Genomic DNA, 23,164 nt, shown 5'->3' on the forward strand with positions numbered 1-23,164 from the left:
AATTTCGGAAATGGTCGGTGCTTACTCAGTGGAATGACTGCGCCCTGGCTGCAAGATTCAGAGATGGCCTTTCTGAGGCCATTAAAGATGTCATGGTGGGGTTCCCTGCGCCTACAGGTCTGAATGAGTCTATGACTATGGCTATTCAGATTGATCGGCGTTTACGGGAGCGCAAACCTGTGCACCATTTGGCGGTGTCTTCTGAACAGGCACCTGAGACAATGCAATGTGAGAGAATTCAGTCCAGAAGTGAATGGCAAAACTATAGGCGGAAAAATGGGTTGTGTTTTTATTGTGGTGATTCAGCTCATGTTATATCAGCATGCTCTAAACGCACAAAAAAGGTTGATAAGTCTGTTGCCATTAGTACTTTACAGTCTAAGTTCATTCTGTCTGTGACTCTGATTTGTTCATTATCAGCCATTTCCGTCGATGCCTATGTGGATTCAGGCGCTGCCCTGAGTCTTATGGATTGGTCATTTGCCAACCGCTGTGGGTTTAGTCTGGAGCCTCTGGAAGTCCCTATTCCTTTGAAAGGAATTGACTCTACACCTTTGGCTATGAATAAACCTCAGTACTGGACACAAGTGACCATGCGTATGACTCCCGTTCATCAGGAGGTGATTCGCTTCCTGGTACTGTATAATTTACATGATGTCTTAGTGCTTGGTCTGCCTTGGTTACAAACTCATAAACCAGTCTTGGACTGGAAAGCAATGTCTGTGTTAAGCTGGGGATGTCAGGGGGTTCATGATGATGCACCTCCGATTTCTATCGCTTCATCTACTCCTTCTGAGGTTCCGGTATTTTTGTCTGATTATCGGGATGTTTTTGAGGAGCCTAAGCTCAATTCGCTTCCTCCTCACAGGGATTGCGATTGTGCTATAGATTTGATTCCTGGCAGTAAATTTCCTAAAGGTCGTTTGTTCAATCTGTCAGTGCCAGAGCATACTGCTATGCGGGATTATGTTAAGGAGTCCTTGGAAAAGGGACATATCCGTCCATCTTCGTCCCCTTTGGGAGCAGGTTTTTTTTTTGTGGCCAAAAAAGATGGTTCCTTGAGGCCTTGTATAGATTACCGTCTTTTGAATAAGATTACAGTTAAATATCAGTATCCTTTGCCATTGTTGACTGATTTGTTCGCTCGCATTAAGGGGGCTAAATGGTTCACTAAGATTGATCTTCGGGGTGCGTATAATCTTGTGCGGATAAAGCAGGGTGATGAGTGGAAAACCGCATTTAATACGCCTGAGGGCCATTTTGAGTATTTGGTGATGCCTTTTGGACTTTCTAATGCTCCTTCTGTCTTCCAGTCCTTTATGCACGATATTTTCCGTGAATATCTGGATAAATTTATGATTGTGTATTTGGATGATGTTCTGGTTTTTTCGGATGACTGGGAGTCCCATGTTCAGCAGGTCAGGAAGGTGTTTCAGGTCCTGCGGGCCAATTCTTTGTTTGTAAAAGGTTCAAAGTGTCTCTTTGGAGTCCAGAAGATTTCTTTTTTGGGGTATATTTTTCCCCTTCTACTATTGAGATGGATCCCGTCAAGGTTCAGGCTATTTGTGACTGGACGCAGCCTACATCTCTTAAGAGTCTACAGAAGTTCTTGGGCTTTGCTAATTTTTATCATCGTTTCATAACTAATTTTTCTAGTGTTGTTAAGCCTTTGACGGATTTGACTAAGAAGGGTGCTGATGTTGCTGATTGGTCTCCTGCGGCTGTGGAGGCCTTTCAGGAACTTAAGCGCCGGTTTTCTTCTGCTCCTGTGTTGCGTCAGCCAGATGTTTCGCTTCCTTTTCAGGTTGAGGTTGATGCTTCCGAGATTGGAGCGGGGGCGGTTTTGTCACAGAGAAGTTCCGATTGCTCAGTGATGAAGCCATGTGCGTTCTTTTCTAGAAAGTTTTCGCCCACTGAGCGGAATTATGATGTTGGTAATCGGGAGCTTTTGGCCATGAAGTGGGCATTTGAGGAGTGGCGTCATTGGCTTGAGGGTGCTAGACATCGTGTGGTGGTCTTGACTGATCACAAAAATCTGATTTACCTTGAGTCTGCCAAGCATCTGAATCCTAGACAGGCTCGTTGGTCACTGTTTTTCTCCCGTTTCGATTTTGTGGTTTCTTACCTGCCAGGTTCAAAGAATGTGAAGGCGGATGCTCTTTCTAGGAGTTTTGTGCCTGACTCCCCTGGAAATTCTGAGCCCACTGGTATCCTTAGGGATGGGGTGATTTTGTCGGCTGTCTCCCCAGACTTGCGACGTGCTTTGCAGGAGTTTCAGGCGGATAAACCTGATCGTTGTCCGCCTGAAAGACTGTTTGTTCCGGATAATTGGACCAGTAGAGTCATCTCCGAGGTCCATTTTTCTGCGTTGGCAGGTCATCCTGGAATATTTGGTACTAGAGACTTGGTGGCCAGGTCTTTTTGGTGGCCTTCCTTGTCGAGGGATGTGCGTTCTTTTGTGCAGTCTTGTGAAGTTTGCGCTCGGGCTAAGCCTTGCTGTTCTTGGGCCAGTGGATTGTTGTCACCTTTGCCTATCCCGAAGAGGCCTTGGACGCACATTTCCATGGACTTTATTTTGGATCTCCCTGTCTCTCAAAAAATGTCCGTCATCTGGGTTGTGTGTGACCGCTTTTCTAAGATGGTTCATCTGGTACCCTTGCCTAAGTTACCTTCCTCCTCTGAGTTGGTCCCTCTGTTTTTTCAGAACGTGGTTCGTTTGCATGGGATTCCGGAGAACATCCTTTCTGACAGGGGATCCCAGTTTGTGTCTAGATTTTGGCGGACGTTCTGTGCTAAGATGGGCATTGATTTGTCCTTTTCGTCTGCATTCCACCCTCAGACGAATGGCCAGACGGAACGAACTAATCAGACCTTGGAAACTTATTTAAGGTGTTTTGTTTCTGCTGATCAAGATGACTGGGTTACCTTTTTGCCGCTTGCCGAATTTGCCCTTAATAATCGGGCTAGTTCTGCTACCTTGGTTTCTCCTTTCTTTTGTAATTCGGGGTTTCATCCTCGTTTTTCCTCTGGTCAGGTGGAGCCTTCTGATTGTCCTGGAGTGGACATGGTGGTGGATAGGTTGCATCGGATTTGGAGTCATGTGGTGGACAATTTGAAGTTGTCCCAGGAGAGGGCTCAGCAGTTTGCTAATCGCCGTCGCCGCGTGGGTCCTCGACTTCGTGTTGGGGACTTGGTGTGGTTGTCTTCTCATTTTGTTCCTATGAAGGTCTCTTCTCCTAAGTTCAAGCCTCGGCCCACTGTGTGAGCTTATCCTCGAGCTGCTGGAATTCGTTCTGACGCATAATTTTTTTACTTTTAAAGATTGTTTTTTCCATCAAAAGCGCGGCGCAGCCATGGGGGCGGCCTGTGCACCGGCCTACGCCAACCTCTTTTTGGGTTTTTGGGAGAGGTTGGTGTTTGGGGGTGCAGGGGGGGAGGCCGCCGACCATGTGCTGTGCTGGTGTTGATATATTGATGATGTTTTGTTTTTATGGCGCGGAACGGAACAACAGCTCCGGGATTTTATGACTGTGCTCAATTCTAACACCTTTAACATTAAGCTTACCTATAAGTCTGACCCCTGTGAAATTGATTTTTTGGACATACTTTTGAGGGTAGGGGATGATCAGCTTATAGAGACAGAGGTTTTTAGAAAAACTACGGCTGTTAATGCTTTGGTGCATGCCACTTCTGGGCACAGTCAAGCCACAATTAGGGCCGTCCCGGTCAGACAGTTTCTCCGGGTTAGGCGGATCTGCTCTAATGACCATACCTTTAAACAGCAGGCTAGCGATTTGAGACAACGCTTTGAACAGCGGGGATACAGCCATCGGTGTGTGAGATATGGGTATAACAGGGCCAATAATACCTCGCGCAATCGGCTTTTATATTCTAAAAAGCAACAAAAGACAGATGAGTCGATAAGATTTATATCTGAATTCAACCATGAGTGGGATAGTATACGTACCATTCTGAACAAACACTGGCGGGTTTTAAGTACTGAACCGTCTCTGAGCCCCTTTTTGTCTGATCGCCCCCTGATGACTCCCAGGAGAGCTAGGAGTTTAAAAGATCTCTTAGTTAGGAGTCACCACGTGGCACCTAAGACTCCCCTTTTTGGCTCGGTCCGTCGTACCGTGGGGTGTTACACGTGTGGACACTGTGTTGCCTGCGCCAATGTCCTGCGCAGCCCCTCATTCTCCTCGGCAGACGGTAAAAGAGATTTTGATATAAGACACTACATTTCCTGCGGTACCAAAAATGTGATCTATTATGCTACCTGCAGTTGCCGTCTCATTTATGTAGGTTTAACATCACGTGAATTAAGAGTGAGGGTGAGGTAGCATGTGCGGGACATTGGCGCAGCCAGGATGGTGGAGGATGTCTCTCAATTAAAGACTATACCGAGACATTTCAGAAAGTACCACAATTGTGACCCCAGCCAGTTTTTGGTAAGAGGTATTGATGTTGTCCATATGGGTATACGAAGGGGTAACATCAAACAACTCCTTGCCCAACGCGAACTTAAGTGAATTGTGACCTTGGGCACTGTTAGACCTGGTGGTCTTAACGAATTTCTCAATTTTGCCCCGTTCCTGTAGCCCTTCTTAAGATCTTTTGTCTTCCCTCCGGTATCAGGTGTCTGCTTCACCTTTTTAATTCCGTTTTTAACTGTTCGTTTCTTGTGTTTTTTATAGTTGTTCTCATGATGTTCCTGCTAATATTTTCATGTTCCTGATATCCCTTGAAAAGAACTTTGGACTTCTGACTGGCATGTTGAAATATCGGATGGACTCAATATATGTCTGTTATATGAACTGTTATTATATTTGTTTATAGTTCACTTTTTTCTACTTTTCTACTTTATTACCATTCTCTTATTGTTGGATGTGATTAATTATTGTCATTACTGTGTGTTTGCCACATATACGCTTTTTCCAAGTAGTTCCATGCCTTGTTATGGTTCCGGTCTGCAGTGCGCATGCGCCCGTTTGTCCTTGGCTCCGCCCCTCCTCGGTCCGGCCGCTTGGCGTTCCGGGTCTGTGACTGGGTACCATGGCAACTCCATGCTCCTACTCACTCGGCTCGGGAGCCTGGTTGGGCGGGGTGGTTGCGGCGTCGGGGGCTATGGACGCATGCGCCGCTTACGAGCAGCCGTAGTGACTTCCGGGTCACATGATTTTTCATGTGACCGGAAGTAGGGGATATAAGGCTCCTTCGGTGGAGTTTTAGACACTTCCCCTTGATAAAGCTAACAGAACGCTGGAGCGAAACGCGCGTCGGGGGTGTCGCCCAACTCTTTCTGACCCCTTCACCCGGGTAAGAGGTACCTTTGGTTTCTGGTTTCACTGTGTCTGTGACGCTATATGCTTTTATTAGACCGACAGTGTCATCAGTCTCCTAGAGTGTGTTCGTTATTATGGACTATTAGTATTGCAGTATTATCTGTAAGCCCCAGCTAGGTCTATATTCTGGGACCAGAGGGGCTCAGTCTAGGGTCCATGGTGCTAGATATGGACATTGCTATCCATCTTGTACCACTTGCGTGACACATTATTTGATACCATATACTCTTTATATATCCTTGAGGACCAGTGCGTGGTGTTTGGGGCGGTTTTTAGTGTCCTTATCTTCATGTATGTGTTTATATATGTTGTCTGTTTTATGTTTCAATAAATTTTGTACTTTTTAACGTTTGTTTTCTGAACGCTCCTTCTGTTCTCCTTGAATTATGTTACAATTGTGGGTATGTAGTCAAACTACCCAAACAAGCTGGTCCACATATAGACTGTGATGTGCTATAACTCGATGGTCGCACATGACATGGAGTTTTTTCATTACATGGTCTAGTTATGCATATGAGTTAATATCCAATCCTTGTTGGTTTAAAAATTGGAACGTGTGATTACTATATTAGATAGGGTCCGTGATATTTATCTGTGATCCCTATGGTGTTCGGTCCGATTGGACATATGTAGTCAAGTGCCTGTATACTGTGCACTTGAACATAGTTTTTTAATGGGTAGTTTTTAATGAATTGAAATAAAAGTTATCTTTTATATATTTTTTTTCTCTGTGCTAAAAGCTACTACCACAGAGGGCATTATTGCCGCTACTGAACCTATTACCAAAATTGACATTCGAACCCAGATTATACCTGAAAAACTGGTTAGTGACATTGATACCGCATCGGATGAGAAGCCGAACACAGATCTTCCCAGCCCAGGAAGTGTTCGCTACCAACTGATGCCTTGCCACCTACCGTCGCGAGGATAAACCTCGAAAACCTGACAAATGTACATAGTTAACTGTTTCCTGCTCTTTTTTCTACTAGAACCCGTCTAGGGTTAATCCTTAAAGGGGATCCCTTCGTTTACCCGGGATCCCTATTGTTCTACATTCTTTTCTTTTGCTATTTTTCTACTAAAGACTGCCGAATCATGGACGGTGAATGATTCAAAAACTGTATTGTATATAGTTTACACCTTATTAAGGGTGCCCCCTACTGGTTTTACAACGAAAGAAGGCTTTGTGAAGAGACTGCTTTGAATGCAGCACAGAAGGTCTTGCTTTCAAACAGACTTGCAGAGAGAATCTGCACTACCTCAAAGAGACTTGGTTCCCTCTTAAAGGGAATGTTCACATGTTGCACTAAAGTAAAATGTTGCCTTAGGAAAGTTAGAATTGTAATAATGTTGAGATTTAGAAACTGTTGATAATGTTACTAGAGATTGAGGACAGGAAAGCTTGAAAGTGAACCCGTAGGGGTTAGAGAGAGAGTCCTCCTGAGAACCGTAGAACGATGATTGGTTGCTGATGGAAAGACAATGACAGTAGGCCCAGCCAAGGAGCTAGGCGGTCCTGCATTGGTGAAGCTAGAAAGAAAACAAAAAGTTGAGTTGTCTTATAGTACTTTATAGTAGGCTTTTAGTGGGTTCAGCTTACACGCCCTTAAAGGAGAAGTTAAATTATTGTTCAGAATTTGCACTTAGTAGAATACCCGGCAGGGTACCAGAAGTTATTTATAGTCAAAATGTTATTTAAAAATATTTAACCTTGTTTTTGTTTGTAACGTTCAAGTGTCCTCACCTCCCATAAAGGGAAGCATTGTTATATTTACTTGTTTCAAGCATTCTAAAATTTTGTAAGTTTTTTGCTAACATGTATTGTTGTTCTTCTTCCCAGTCCAGGAGTACTGGATTTAACCGGGGGGGAGTGCAGCGCCCCAGAGATCTGGTTGTTGCAGTAACGTCGCTCTGCCACTAAGGGGAGTGATGGTACATCTGATGGCACTAAAGGAGTTCTTCTGACCAGGTATCACCAGCACACTTTACACTTCACACTCCGGCCACTAGGGGGAGCAAAAGGTTTTATTTACTAGGCCACTCCTCACACTGGTAAAATTAGGGGTTGGATAGGAAGTTAGTCAGAAGCTGACTGGGTTGGATTCAGGCAACATCCCGTGGCAGGTGGTGTTGCAGGGAGAAGATTCAGGGGGGTCCCTGTCAGGCGTGGGAACCTGGCAGGTACCTAGCGAACAGAACAGAACGTTACGGAACCGCGCCTGCACTACCTTGCGGCGGTATCCTAAGAAAGAGACACGAAGCGAAGGATATTGTGGAACAGTGAGAAACGAGATCAAGCACAAAGGAGAGCCCGTAGGAGTCGTGCCCCGAGAACGGCAACATCCTACTGAGGCGCGTAGCCGGAACACCGAGGAAGTGTCTGACTCTATGCCTTACTTCAAACTCCGCAGGACAGTTAATTATAGGTTGGCTGTCTACCTTACATCACCTACGCAGACATAGGGGGCAACGCGTGGAGAGGGGCATCTCTAGGGTCCCGGAAGAGCTCCGAGCCTACCCGTCAAACGGGTGCGTCCTAGCCATAACATACCTGGGGGACGGAGAACTAGAAAGATCTGGAACAAATTAGAAAGAACAAGAATAGAAGTTGTGAGGACTATTCCGAATGCTCAGCAGGGAAGCACTACAACACACAGGCGCTATTGGTAGGCAACGATTTCCACCTGCAAAGGGAACTCTGGATGTGCCTTCGGACCGGCCGGTCTCAGACAGCCCTGTTAAGCGTGCTGTTGTGAATTCTGTGGCAGAGCTCCCTCCTGTGGTCACAAGTGGTACTTCGGCTGATTCTCTCTGTGAGCTTCCGTTAGTGGAGGAGAGTGGTACTGCGGCTTCTGAGTTTCCTTCCTCAGGTGATGTGGTGAAGTCGTTAGGTGCTGCTCTATTTAACTCCACCTGGTGCTTTGATCCTGGCCTCCAGTCAATGTTCTAGTATTGGATCTGTTTCCTCCTGGATCGTTCCTGTGGCCTGCTGCTCTGCATAGCTAAGTTCTGCTTTGCTATTTTGTTTGCTGTTTTTTTTCTGTCCAGCTTGTCTATTTGTTTTTCCTTGCTAGCTGGAAGCTCTGGGACGCAGAGGGTGTACCTCCGTGCCGTTAGTTCGGTACGGAGGGTCTTTTTGCCCCCTTTGCGTGGTTGTTTGTAGGGTTTTGTGTTGACCGCAAAGTTACCTTTCCTATCCTCGCTCTGTTTAGTAAGTCGGGCCTCACTTTGCTAAATCTATTTCATCTCTACGTTTGTCTTTTCATCTTACTCACAGTCATTATATGTGGGGGCTGCCTTTTCCTTTGGGGTATTTCTCTGAGGCAAGGTAGGCTTATTTTCTATCTTCAGGCTAGCTAGTTTCTCAGGCTGTGCCGAGTTGCATAGGGAGCGTTAGGCGCAATCCACGGCTGCCTCTAGTGTGGTTGGAGAGGATTAGGGATTGCGGTCAGCAGAGTTCCCACGTCTCAGAGCTCGTTCTATGTTTTTTGGGTTATTGTCAGATCACTGTATGTGCTCTGACTTCTATGTCCATTGTGGTACTGAATTATCTCATCATAACAGTACTGGAGGCCAAAGTACTAATGATTCTCAATAGAGGGAAAAAAGAAGTTCTGAGACCATTTTTTTTTCTCTGCACTGTGTTTTGCCTTTTTTTTCCCCTAGACATTTGGGTGGTTCAGTACACAGGTGTAGTGATGGACATTAAAGGTCTGTCTTCATGTGTGGATCAGCTCTCGGCAAGAGTACAAAAGATTCAAGACACTATTGATCAAAAATCTATGTTAGAACCAAGAATTCCAATTCCTGATTTGTTTTTTGGAGATAGAACTAAATTTCTGAGTTTCAAAAATAATTGTAAACTATTTCTGGCCTTGAAACCTCGCTCCTCTGGTGACCCAGTTCAACAAGTTTTGATCATTATTTCTTTTTTACGTGGCGACCCTCAGGACTGGGCATTTTCTCTTGCGCCAGGAGATCCTGCATTAAGTAATATCGATGCGTTTTTCCTGGCGCTTGGATTGCTGTACGATGAACTTAATTCAGTGGATCAGGCAGAGAAGAATTTGCTGGCTCTGTGTCAGGCTCAGGATGATATAGAGGTATATTGTCAGAAATTTAGAAAGTGGTCCGTACTCACTCAATGGAATGAAGGTGCGCTCGCAGCTATTTTCAGAAAGGGTCTCTCTGAAGCCCTTAAGGATGTCATGGTGGGATTTCCTATGCCTGCTGGTTTGAATGAGTCTATGTCTTTGGCTATTCAGATCGGTCGACGCTTGCGTGAGTGTAAATCTGTGCACCATTTGGCGGTATTACATGAGCTTAAACCTGAGCCTATGCAGTGCGATAGGACTTTGACCAGAGTTGAACGGCAAGAACACAGACGTCTGAATGGGCTGTGTTTCTACTGTGGTGATTCCACTCATGCTATCTCTGATTGTCCTAAGCGCACTAAGCGGTTCGCTAGGTCTGCCACCATTGGTACGGTACAGTCAAAATTTCTTTTGTCCGTTACCTTGATCTGCTCTTTGTCATCGTATTCTGTCATGGCATTTGTGGATTCAGGCGCTGCCCTGAATTTGATGGACTTGGAGTATGCTAGGCGTTGTGGGTTTTTCTTGGAGCCCTTGCAGTGTCCTATTCCATTGAGAGGAATTGATGCTACGCCTTTGGCCAAGAATAAGCCTCAGTACTGGACCCAGCTGACCATGTGCATGGCTCCTGCACATCAGGAGGTTATTCGCTTTCTGGTGTTGCATAATCTGCATGATGTGGTCGTGTTGGGGTTGCCATGGCTACAAGTCCATAATCCAGTATTAGATTGGAAATCCATGTCTGTGTCCAGCTGGGGTTGTCAGGGGGTACATGGTGATGTCCCATTTCTGACTATTTCGTCATCCACCCCTTCTGAGGTTCCAGAGTTCTTGTCTGATCTTGATGAGCCCAAGTCCGATACCCTACCTCCGCATAGGGATTGTGATTGTGCTATCGATTTGATTCCTGGTAGTAAATTCCCAAAAGGTCGACTGTTTAATTTGTCTGTGCCTGAGCATGCCGCTATGCGGAGTTATGTGAAGGAGTCCTTGGAGAAGGGGCATATTCGCCCATCATCGTCGCCATTAGGAGCAGGGTTCTTTTTTGTAGCCAAGAAGGATGGTTCGCTGAGACCTTGTATAGATTACCGCCTTCTAAATAAAATCACGGTAAAATTTCAGTACCCCTTGCCGTCGTTATCTGATTTGTTTGCTCGGATTAAGGGGGCCAGTTGGTTCACCAAGATAGATCTTCGTGGTGCGTATAATCTTGTGCGTATTAAGCGAGGCGATGAATGGAAAACTGCATTTAATATGCCCGAGGGCCATTTTGAGTATCTAGTAATGCCATTCGGACTTGCCAATGCTCCATCAGTGTTTCAGTCCTTTATGCATGACATCTTCCGAGAGTACCTGGATAAATTCCTGATTGTGTACTTAGATGACATTTTGATCTTCTCGGATGATTGGGAATCTCATGTGAAGCAGGTCAGAACGGTGTTTCAGGTCCTGCGTGCTAATTCTTTGTTTGTGAAGGGATCAAAGTGTCTCTTTGGTGTTCAGAAGGTTTCATTTTTGGGGTTCATCTTTTCCCCTTCTACTATCGAGATGGACCCTGTTAAGGTCCAAGCCATCCATGATTGGACTCAGCCGACATCTCTGAAAAGTCTGCAAAAGTTCCTGGGCTTTGCTAATTTTTATCGTCGCTTCATCTGCAATTTTTCTAGTATCGCTAAACCATTGACCGATTTGACCAAGAAGGGTGCTGATGTGGTCAATTGGTCTTCTGCTGCTGTGGAGGCTTTTCAAGAGTTGAAGCGTCGTTTTTCTTCTGCCCCTGTGTTGTGTCAACCAGATGTTTCGCTTCCATTCCAGGCCGAGGTTGATGCTTCTGAGATTGGAGCAGGGGCTGTTTTGTCGCAGAGAAGTTCTGATTGCTCGGTGATGAAACCATGCGCCTTCTTTTCTAGGAAGTTTTCGCCTGCTGAGCGAAATTATGATGTGGGCAATCGAGAGTTGCTGGCCATGAAGTGGGCATTCGAGGAGTGGCGTCATTGGCTTGAAGGAGCTAAGCATCGCGTGGTGGTCTTGACTGATCATAAGAACTTGACTTATCTCGAGTCTGCCAAACGGTTGAATCCCAGACAGGCTCGTTGGTCGCTGTTTTTTGCCCGTTTTGACTTTGTGATTTCGTACCTTCCGGGCTCTAAAAATGTGAAGGCGGATGCTCTGTCTAGGAGTTTTGTGCCCGACTCTCCGGGTTTATCTGAGCCGGCGGGTATCCTCAAAGAGGGAGTAATTGTGTCTGCCATCTCCCCTGATTTGCGGCGGGTGCTGCAAAAATTTCAGGCTAATAAACCTGATCGTTGCCCAGCGGAGAAACTGTTTGTCCCTGATAGGTGGACGAATAAAGTTATCTCTGAGGTTCATTGTTCGGTGTTGGCTGGTCATCCTGGAATCTTTGGTACCAGAGAGTTGGTGGCTAGATCCTTTTGGTGGCCATCTCTATCGCGGGATGTGCGTTCTTTTGTGCAGTCCTGTGGGATTTGTGCTCGGGCTAAGCCCTGCTGTTCTCGTGCCAGTGGGTTGCTTTTGCCCTTGCCGGTCCCGAAGAGGCCTTGGACACATATCTCTATGGATTTTATTTCAGATCTTCCCGTCTCTCAAAAGATGTCAGTCATTTGGGTGGTCTGTGATCGCTTCTCTAAGATGGTCCATTTGGTACCCTTGTCTAAATTACCTTCCTCCTCTGATTTGGTGCCATTGTTCTTCCAGCATGTGGTTCGTTTACATGGCATTCCAGAGAATATCGTTTCTGACAGAGGTTCCCAGTTTGTTTCGAGGTTTTGGCGAGTCTTTTGTGGTAGGATGGGCATTGACTTGTCTTTTTCCTCGGCTTTCCATCCTCAGACTAATGGCCAGACCGAACGAACCAATCAGACCTTGGAAACATATCTGAGATGCTTTGTTTCTGCTGATCAGGATCACTGGGTGTCCTTTTTGCCTTTGGCTGAGTTCGCCCTTAATAATCGGGCCAGCTCGGCTACCTTGGTTTCGCCGTTTTTCTGCAACTCTGGGTTCCATCCTCGTTTCTCTTCAGGGCAGGTTGAGTCTTCGGACTGTCCTGGTGTGGATACTGTGGTGGACAGGTTGCAGCAGATTTGGACTCATGTAGTGGACAATTTGACCTTGTCCCAGGAGAAGGCTCAACGTTTCGCTAATCGCAGACGCTGTGTGGGTCCCCGACTTCGTGTTGGGGATTTGGTTTGGTTATCTTCTCGTCATATTCCTATGAAGGTTTCCTCTCCTAAGTTTAAACCTCGTTTCATTGGTCCGTATAGGATTTCTGAGGCTCTTAATCCTGTGTCTTTTCGTCTGACCCTTCCAGATTCTTTTTCCATACATAACGTATTCCATAGGTCATTGTTGCGGAGATACGTGGCACCTATGGTTCCATCTGTTGATCCTCCTGCCCCGGTTTTGGTGGAGGGGGAGTTGGAGTATATTGTGGAGAAGATTTTGGATTCTCGTCTTTCAAGACGGAAACTCCAGTATCTGGTTAAGTGGAAGGGTTATGCTCAGGAAGATAATTCCTGGGTCTTTGCCTCTGATGTCCATGCTCCCGATCTTGTTCGTGCCTTTCATATGGCTCATCTTGGTCGTCCCGGGAGCTCTGGTGAGGGTGACCCCTCCTCAAGGGGGGGGTACTGTTGTGAATTCTGTGGCAGAGCTCCCTCCTGTGGTCACAAGTGGTACTTCGGCTGATTCTCTCTGTGAGCTTCCGTTGGTGGAGGAGAGTGGTACTGCGGCTTCTGAGTTTCCTTCCTCAGGTGATGTGGTGAAGTCGTTAGGTGCTGCTCTATTTAACTCCACCTGGTGCTTTGATCCTGGCCTCCAGTCAATGTTCTAGTATTGGATCTGCTTCCTCCTGGATCGTTCCTGTGGCCTGCTGCTCTGCATAGCTAAGTTCTGCTTTGCTATTTTGTTTGCTGTTTTTTTTCTGTCCAGCTTGTCTATTTGTTTTTCCTTGCTAGCTGGAAGCTCTGGGACGCAGAGGGTGTACCTCCGTGCCGTTAGTTCGGTACGGAGGGTCTTTTTGCCCCCTTTGCGTGGTTGTTTGTAGGGTTTTGTGTTGACCGCAAAGTTACCTTTCCTATCCTCGCTCTGTTTAGTAAGTCGGGCCTCACTTTGCTAAATCTATTTCATCTCTACGTTTGTCTTTTCATCTTACTCACAGTCATTATATGTGGGGGCTGCCTTTTCCTTTGGGGTATTTCTCTGAGGCAAGGTAGGCTTATTTTCTATCTTCAGGCTAGCTAGTTTCTCAGGCTGTGCCGAGTTGCATAGGGAGCGTTAGGCGCAATCCACGGCTGCCTCTAGTGTGGTTGGAGAGGATTAGGGATTGCGGTCAGCAGAGTTCCCACGTCTCAGAGCTCGTTCTATGTTTTTTGGGTTATTGTCAGATCACTGTATGTGCTCTGACTTCTATGTCCATTGTGGTACTGAATTATCTCATCATAACAGCGTGCTCTGGATTGAGGATCCTGAAGTCTTCAGTAAAGAGGTAAAAAGACTGCAACCCTGTGTCCTCGTTATTGTCTGCACCTCACACCATCACCATCCACCTTACTGGGAAGCCCTGGGGACATGCTTCACCTGTGGGAAGGTACACCATCTAGCTGCCATCACATCACCCCAGTGGACCCCAAGCAGCGTCGGTCGCCCTGACCGAATACCACAGGTGGCGTCACAAAACCTTGAGAGATTCGCATCACCTTTCATTGGACGCCCCTTAGCAGGGTCACGGACCGGGTCCAGCCACCGTGACATCCCCAGAACTGAGCCAGCAGAGGACCGGTACCGAGTAACCCGCGGCCCTGCGGGGCGCTCCACATCTGGCACACTTTTTTTGTGATCTCTATTATTCACTGAATAAAGGCAATCATGTGATCAGGCACCAGAAAATCAAGCCCTGATCTTGTTCTACTGTGGTCTCAGCTACCCCCGCAGCTGAGACCCTGGACATTTCCCAACTCTGGGGAGCATGACAGCCTTATTTCTGATCTTAAAACAGATAGTATGAAATAAGCCTAAAATGTGCCTGGCCAGAAACAGAGCTAAATTGCCCTGTAGTGTACTAATTACCATCAACATTATTGAATAAAAAATGTATTCCTGGAAACATGTTGCAGCGGAATAAATTTTAGAAGAGAGTAAAATAAACTGCAGAACCATCCATGACCAGTAGGTGGTACGTCTGACATGCATTTTACCATTTGGTAAGAATTAGCTGAAAATAACATTTTAGGACTGAAAGACACTTACACTATATATAGAGAAAAGCTTATAGCTCTGACACATGACCCAGGTATGATGACTATTTTGTAGCTCTGCACTTATCAGACACTGACTCTTCTATAGGTTAGTAATGCTCACATCTCTGCTGGGTGCTGTGGTGCACACCTGTAATCCTAGCTACTATGGGAGGCTTGGGCTGTGGGATCACTGGAGCTTGTCAGTTCTGGTCCATCCTGTGCTATGTGGATCAGGGGTCTTCTCTGTCCTCCGCACCAATATGGTGGCACTGAGCCAACTGCTTGGAGACACTAAGTTGATGGAGGGTGGGGGTGTCCTTGGCCCAAAAAACAAAGACAGACGCATGAATTTCAGAGCACTATAGAAAAATAAAGCACTTATGCATAGTCAGAATGCAGCAGAGTGAGCAACACAGTGAGACTCAGCTTTTTTTTTTTTTTATAGCAGCAGAGGTCAATTACACATTTATTTTTTGTCCAATATTAGTAAAAGCAGATTACAGCTCCTTACCAGGGTTCTGTCACCTAATCTAAGAGTAGCGTAAAATGCTTGCAAAATGCTGAAATGTACGTTAACTGATGCCACCTACTGGCAATGATTGGTTCTGCAGCTCTTTATTTTCTTAAAGTGAATCTGTCACCAGATTTTTGCTGTCTCATCAAATGTGAATCAATGTAGAGAGAGACTGTGATTCCAAGATATGACTGCAGCGCCCCAGAGATCTGGTCGTTGCAGTAACGTCGCTCTGCCACTAAGGGGAGTGATGGTACGTCTGATGGCACTAAAAGAGTTCTACTGACCAGGTATCACCAGCACACATTACACTTCACACTCCGGCCACTCCACTAGGGGGAGCAAAAGGTTTTATTTACTAGGCCACTCCTCACACTGGTAAAAGTAGGGGTTGGGGGGTCCCTGTCAGGCGTGGGAACCTAGCGAACAGAACAGAACGTTACGGAACCGCGCCTGCACTACCTTGCGGCGGTATCCTAAGAAAGAGACACGAAGCGAAAGATATTGTGGAACAGTGAGAAACGAGATCAAGCACAAAGGAGAGCCCGTAGGAGTCGTGCCCCGAGAACGGCAACATCCTACTGAGGCGCGTAGCCGGTGGCCGGAACACCGAGGCAGTAACTGACTCTATGCCTTACTTCAAACTCCGCATGACAGTTAATTATAGGTTGGCTGTCTACCTTACATCACCTACACAGACATAGAGGGCAACGCGTGGAGAGGGGCATCTCTAGGGTCCCGGAAGAGCTCCGAGCCTTCCCGTCAAACGGGTGCGTCCTAGCCATAACATACCTGGGGGACGGAGAACTAGAAAGATCTGGAACGAATTAGAAAGAACAAGAATAGAAGTTGTGAGGACTATTCCGAATGCTCAGCAGGGTAGCACTACAACACACAGGCGCTATTGGTAGGCAACGATTTCCACCTGTAAAGGGAACTCTGGATGTGCCTTCGGACCGGCCGGTCTCAGACAGCCCTGTTAACCGTGCTCTGGATTGAGGATCCTGAAGTCTTCAGTAAAGAGGTAAAGAGACTGCAACCCTGTGTCCTCATTATTGTCTGCACCTCACACCATCACTATCCACCTTACGGGGAAGCCCTGGGGACATACTTGACCTGTGGGAAGTTATACCATCTAGCTGCCATTACATCACCCCAGTGGACCCCAAGCAGCGTCGGTCACCCTGACCGAACACCACAGGTGGCGTCACGAAACCTTGACAGACTCCTTTCACCATTCATTGGACGCCCCTTAGCAGGGTCACGGACCCGGTCCAGCCACCGTGACATCCCCAGAACTGAGCCAGCAGAGGACCGGTACCGAGTAACCTGCGGCCCTGCATCTGGGGGCGCTCCACGACCATCCTGGCTGAAAACCACTGGTGAATGAGCTGCTGGGAATGCAGTGACGTCATAGAAGTAACCTCCGATCACTGAACTCTGTTCCCAACTGCGGTGACTTCTGTGACATCCCCGATAGAACCGTGAGCCATGAGCGCTCACTGGGATAGCAAAGATCTGATCACAGCTCAGCCCTGCTGGGAATGGAGGTCAGTGACCGAACGTTACCTCTATGACGTCACTGCATTCCCAGCAGCTCATTCACCAATGGTTCTCAGCCGGGATGATCACATCTTGACACCGTCCAGGTTGAAAACTGTATATCCCCCAGACAAGGATAACTGAATGGGACACAACGATGGGCAAGTATGGTATATTGTTGTTTTTTTATTTTACTTCTATTATAGGAGATCGAGGGCTTCACAGGAATAAGGCGTTGCAGTGAGTATGGTTTAATTGAGAATTATAAAGGTGTATGTGTCATTTGTTCAAATAAAGAACTTTATACTGGCTGTGTCTTTATGTCACAGTGTGACTCAACCCAACAGGTGGTCGGTCAGCTAACGGCACAATACGCATACAACTGGGATGGTAAAGGGGAGAGTAAGGCCCTACCAATAGAGAATGAGGGAATGGTCATCACTTGATCTCAATCCTGAGCCTGTCCCTGCACTCCCCTAATGCCCTATGCGGGTCTTTCCCTCCACCGCCGTCAGGATACCTTGTCCCTGTCACCTAACTCTGCCCTGGCTAGTGCACTGGACGGCAAGGAGCATTAGCCTCACCTCTGCAGATAATACACAAAGGGGGAAGTGACAAACACCAAAGGGACAATGTAACAAAAACACCACATTTAGCTTATGTACAATGCTGCTAAGCTCCACAACACAGAAAACAACAGCAACTGGACTCCAAACACCAGATGTGGCTGACACCAGAGCATTGCTCCTGTTCGGCTGGTCTCCATAAAGGAGCTGTATCACCAACAGTCAGCTAATGCATCATGTGACCTTTTAAAGGATGGTGGGAGTGGTCACAACCTGCATCAGCTGACACAGCAGCACTGCAGTAACATCATATTGCCAGCTGGGGAAAGAAACTGCCATTAACCCCCAATGGTCCAAAAGGAAAAAAGTTTTAAACTAAGTGGAACCAGAGTTGACGCAAATCCAAAAATGGATTGTGAAACTTTATTTACCCTACAACTATAGGATTAGTAATGGATAGGATTCTTATAGACATTTCTCCATTACTAAGCAATGGGCTTGATGTCACCGGTGACATCAACCACACAAATATTACCCCACTTGTCACCACTACAGGGCAAGTGGGAAGAGGCGGGCAAAGCTCCAGAATTGGTGCATCTAATAGATGTGCCTTTTCTGGGTAGCTGCTGGCTACTATTTTTAGGCTCGGGGGTCAATATCCATGGCCCCTTACCAGCCTGAGAATACCAGCCCCCAGCTGTGAGCTTTAGCAAGGCTGGTTGTCAAAAATGGGGCATGGGGTCCCCTCTATTCTTGGTGTCCAACCTTGCTGAAGCTGACAACTGAGGGTTGCAACCCCCAGCTGTTAGTTTCATCTGGCTAGGTATTAAAAATGGGCGGGAACCCACACTGTTTTTTTTAAATTACATTATTTATTTACAGTGCGGGAGTGGCAGATGAATACTCCCATCTGCTGCTCCTGCTGTCACTGTTATTAGCAGCAGCAGGTGTAGGCTGATGGGAGTAATAGTCCTGCCTGCTGTCTCTTTTTTTCCTAAATGTAACTCTCATCATTCTCCCCTGCTCGTGCTGATCGCCGGCAGAGAAGGGAAGAATGATGAGAGTCGTGTTCAGCACCCGCCGCTGGAGAACAGCGCTTACTGTAACGCTTCTACCCTGGCGCCCGTCCTTGTGGTACTGATGCAGCACAAGCATGCCACATGTGTGCCGCAAGTATTACACACACAGAGACACTCTGCGGTACCGGAAATATCAGGACGTGTGAAAGAGGCCTTATAGCGGGTTTTTATGTTTGGCTGCTGGCACTCACTAAAAGACTTTTTTTGCAAAAAATAGTTATTGCATCACCATATTTTGAGAGCAATAATTTTTTCATATTTCAGCCAATAGAGTCATGTGAGGTCTCGTTTCTTGTGGGACGGAGTTGACGTTTTTATTGGTACCATTTTCGTTTACATGACTTTTTGATCGCTTTCTATTCTGAATTTTGGGAGGCAGCAATTCATGAATTTCTTTTGGGGGTGGGGCGTTTATACCGTTCCATGTGTGGTAAAAAGGCAGTTTTATTCTTCGGGTCAGTACGATTACAGCAATACCTCATTTATATTATTTTTTATGTTTTGGCGCTATTATACAATAAAAACTATTTTATATCAAAAATAATTATTTTTGCATCCTTTTATTCTAAGAGCTATAACTTTTTTACTTTTCCCCTGACTGAGCTGTATAGTGGCTCGTTTTTTGCAGGACAAGATGACGTTTTTGGCGGTACTATGTTTATTTATATCTGTCTTTTTGATCGCATGTTATTCCTTTTTTTGTTCGGTGGTATGATGATAAAGTATTGTGTTTTGCGTTTTTTTTTATGGTGTTCGCTAAAGGGGTTAACTAGTTGCACAGTTTCATAGGTCAGGTCATTGCGAATGCGGCAATACCAAATATTTATACTTTTATTGTTTAGATTTTTTTTCCGATTAAAATATTTATTTTAGGATAGAATAAATATTGTTTTTTTATTATTATTTTGTATTTCTTTAAAAAATATATTTACAATTATTGAACTTTTTTTTGTTTACTTTTTTCTACCTTTTTTTCTTTGTCCCAATATCGGACAATCATTTTTTGCAGCATCACCTCAGGCATTGTGCATAAAGACTCTCTGTGTATTATACCTCATCGCTGCAGATTGTCGGACTGCAGTACCCCACAATTCTCCAAAAACACCTTGGGAATCTTATCAAGGGGTCACAACTAAGCTGCACCGTGATTTCCAGCCCCCAATTCAAAACTTCACTTTCTTAAAGGGACAGCGCACCTTAAATCAAAATGGCCAAAAAGGACCTTTTGCAGTTCCCCAAAGCTGAAACAGAGAAAATACAACCCGATACTGTCCATTATGAAGACTGGGAAGCAGAGCCGGCTTCTGCAGCAGACCCAGATGCACGACCAGTACGCTCCATCAAGCCAACATTAAAGGTCCTCGAGAATTACCATTCCACAAGGGATGAGTTCAATGACAACCTGGATGACCTAGTTGCCTCCCTCATGTCAAGCGTCCAACTCCACAAAGATGATGCAGTGAGTTTACAGTACACTATAAGTCAGCTAGACATGGCCCACGGCAGATACAAGAGACTGTCCGCAAAGTATGCTGCCTTCCTAAAAGACTAAAAATCAATGAAGCCCGATCAGAGTTAAGCAAGGCAGATTCCACGGACAGAGAAAGGGACGCAGCCGTGCAAGACACCAAAGATAAAGCGGAGCTTGGTATCGCCCATCTGCAAGAAACTAGATCGCACAGGTCAGCTTCGTCTAAACACTCTGTTCGGTCATACAAATCATCCTGCTCAAGAACTTCAGCCCTCAGCGACAGAATTGTAGAGGCCCGTTTAAACGCAGAGCCGTCCAAACTAATACGTTCCTACATAGAAAAGAAAGCAGAAGCAGAGGCAGAAGTCAAGAAAGTAGAGGCAGAAGTCAAGAAAGTAGAGGCAGAAGCAGAAGCCAGGAAGGCAGAAGCAGAAGCAAAGAAAGCAGAGGCAGAGGCTCGAGCAAGGATTCTTCAAGCAGAAGCAGAAGCGAAGAAAGCAGAAGCAGAGGCTAGAGCAAAGATTCTTCAAACAGAAATGGAGGAAGAAATCACATTAGCCGAAGAAAAAATACTCGAGCAAGCATTGAAGCAAAACCTTGACCTGATTTGCCTGCAACCACAGGAAGAAGACGACCCAGCTGTTCATACCAGAGACTACATGCAGAAACAGATACCTGCAGCACACACCTTCTCCAGCGACATTCGACCCAACATTGCGGAAACGTCCAAGTCAGCCCAACCTATGGTGCCAGTATTGCCCACAGCCCCTACAGAGACCCAAGACCAACGCCGTGATATACCCCTCAGGAGCAGTCATCACCACAAGACGACAGCAAGGAACACTCCAGCCCGTCTCCACAGTTCAAGCAGCAGTCATCAGAATCTCCAGAGGTTAAACCACAGCTCAACCCTGCAGCAACATCATTTTACCCGGGAACTATTCACTCTTCCATGCCACACAGCTTATACGCCCGAGGGGCACCACAAGTTAATATGGTAACAAGGAGTGAAGGATTGGACATGTCCGAGTTTGCCAGGTTCATGGTGAGCAGGGAGCTAATCAGCACTAGCCTCTCAAAATTCGACGACCGTGCAGAGAACTACAGAGCCTGGAAAGCAACCTTCAAGGCTACCATTGCTGATCTCAACCTATCCGCAGAGCAGGAGCTCGACCTCATGGTAAAATGGTTGGGTCCTGAATCCACAAACCGTATCAACAGTCTTAGGACTGTCTATGTGGGGCAAGCTGAAGCAGGTCTCGCTGCGGCCTGGCAGAGACTCGAAAGAACCTACGGCAGCGCTGAGGCCATGGAAAAGTCCCTATTCAAGAGACTGAAGAATGTTCCAAGGATCAACCTTAAGGAAGCCCACAAGCTTCTGGGCTTAAGTGACCTGCTTATGGAGCTGGAACTTGCTAAAAGAGACCCTCGTCTGTCTGGACTGTGCTACCTGGACACTGCCCATGGGGTGAACCCAATCATCTCAAAGCTGCCACATAGTCTGCAAGAGAAGTGGGCAGTGTGCGTCTCCAGGTATAAAAGGTCACATGACGTCACCTTTCCTCCGTTCATTCAGTTCTGCAAGTTCATTGACGAACAAGCCCAAATGAGGAACGACCCCAGCCTCAACTTCCTGGAGTCTAACACTGCAGCTCCAGCAACACCTTCATCAAGGTATGAAAGCGTCGCACATAGACGCAAGGACTCGAGGAACAGTGTAAGCGTCAGAAAGACTAACCTGCCATCACCTGCAGTACCTGCCGATAAGCAGTACACTATTCCGTCGAGGGATAAGTCTTTCAATCGTGAGTGTCCCATTCACAAAAGACCACACTCACTGAACAAATGTAGAGGCTTCAGGTCCAACACCATACAGGAGCGCAACAAAATCCTCAGCGAACTTGGGGTATGTTTCAAGTGCTGCGCTTCATCACAACACATGGTCAAGGACTGTAAATCTGCCATTAAGTGTGAAGAGTGTCACAGCGACAGACACCCATCAGCCTTGCACCCAGCCTCAGCCACCAGCGATCCAGCAGTCGCAGTTACCTCTAGTTCCACTTTAAGCCACGGCAGGGAGCCACAAAATCACGCCAAGTCCACCACAGCTGTTTCCTGCTCATGCTCAGAGGTATATGGGCAGAATCAAAGTGCTAAATGCTGTGCCAGGATATGCCTAATCAGAGTCTATCCAGAAGTGCAACCAGAGAAGGCAGTAAAAATGTACGCCATCATTTATGATCAGAGCAATCAATCCCTAGCTGGACCTAAGTTCTTTGAAGCCTTTAGAATCAAGGGACCAGCAATGCCCTACACTCTGAATACTTGCTTGGGGCGCATAGAGACTAGCGGCAGAAGAGCACAAGGTTTCATTGCTTCTCCTGTCAATGGAGACGTAGAGATACCCCTACCTACGCTAATCGAATGCGATCAAATACCAGACCAAAGGGATGAGATCCCTACCCCGGAAGCTGCTTTCCACCAACCACACTTAAGGCACCTAGCCAGTGTTATCCCACCTTTGGACACAGATGCTGAAATCCTACTTCTACTCGACAGAGATAATTTAAGGATACATAAGGTCCGCCAACAGTGTAATGGTCCTGACTACGCCCCCTACGCCCAGAGACTTGACTTGGGGTGGGTAGTCATAGGAAATGTATGCTTGGACCGAACAGGAGTCCATTCCTTTAAGACCTACGTATGCCGAGATGCAGGGGCGGACCTACCGCCGGTTCAACCGGTGCAGCCGCACCGGGGCCCGGAGGTGGAGGGGGGCCCTTGCAGACAGGGGCATACAGGTCCCCAGCTTTCTGCTGCCGCTGTAGATCGATGCAGGCCCGGGCCCGCACTGTATTAGCAGTGTACAAGTGCCGGCCGGCATCCCCCATTGCAGATAGCAGGCTGTGTGTCTGCTGCTCTGACGTCACCTGCACACCTGTTTCACTCTGCCGGAGGCCTGGAGAGGAGAGAAGAAGTTGGCAGAGAGCGAGCCATGGGGTCGGGGCAGGAGGTATGTGACGGCTTCATCTAATTCCTGCTTTCTTATCTGCTTTCTGCAGAGGATCTATCTGTACTGTACTGAGATTTATTGCACCATCTTAAACTTACATACAGATAAGGTCCCGGCTCCAGCGTCACCCGATCTGTATGAAAGCTGAAGCTGCAGCAATGAGTTACAGCAATATACTACGTGGCTCTGCTGTATACTATGTGTCTGGGCAATATACTACGTGGCTCTGCTGTATACTATGTGTCTGGGCAATATACTACGTGGCTCTGCTGTATACTATGTGTC

The sequence above is a fragment of the Ranitomeya imitator genome, chromosome 2, assembly GCF_032444005.1.
Source record: "Ranitomeya imitator isolate aRanImi1 chromosome 2, aRanImi1.pri, whole genome shotgun sequence".
Classification (NCBI taxonomy): Eukaryota; Metazoa; Chordata; class Amphibia; order Anura; family Dendrobatidae; genus Ranitomeya; species Ranitomeya imitator.